Raw genomic sequence first — 531 nt, 5'->3', positions numbered from 1 at the left:
GTATAAACTGCATCCGTTCAAATCGGATATTCTCTGTTGACAAGAGCATAATTTAATTGGCAAAATAGGAAGCTTCAACCTTCAATTTCTTGGTTCAAATCCAAGTACTCTTGGACTAATATAAATATAATTTTATAAAACTAGTATTTACGGATTATGGCTGAGTGGTAAAGCGCTTTCTTTGGGAGAAAGATACCCTAAGTTCGAATCTTAGTAACCCGATTAAAAAAAAAAGCTTAGAAGCATTAGTAATAAGCAATATAACTAGATATATATAATTTAAATGTATAAAAATAAGTATACAAAGAAATGGTTATGGAGTTTTAGCTATGTGTTAAAGAGAAATGATTATTAATATAATTAATTATAATAATATAAACTCTAAGAGAAATTTAATAATAAACAAAGTGAATTGAAATATCTTAGTAACTTTAGGAAAAGAAATCAAAAGAGATTCCATGAATAGTGTGAGCGAAAGTGGAGAAGTCTAAAAAGTAAAATGGTATCTAAACAGTTTGAATACTATGGGGA

General features: G+C 27.5%; 1 non-coding gene across 1 annotated transcript; it reads left to right on the top strand.

Moving 5' to 3' along the window:
• The first annotated feature begins 150 nt into the window (after nt 1-150).
• J4E90_011090 lies at nt 151-222 on the top strand. The gene has a single exon. It is a non-coding gene; the product is annotated as a tRNA-Pro (tRNA).
• Nucleotides 223-531: the final 309 nt, after the last annotated feature.

Source organism: Alternaria incomplexa, assembly GCF_024043165.1.
Source record: "Alternaria incomplexa strain BMP 0042 chromosome Unknown scaffold_84, whole genome shotgun sequence".
Taxonomy (NCBI): Eukaryota; Fungi; Ascomycota; class Dothideomycetes; order Pleosporales; family Pleosporaceae; genus Alternaria; species Alternaria incomplexa.
This window is presented reverse-complemented; position numbering and strand designations above follow the sequence as displayed.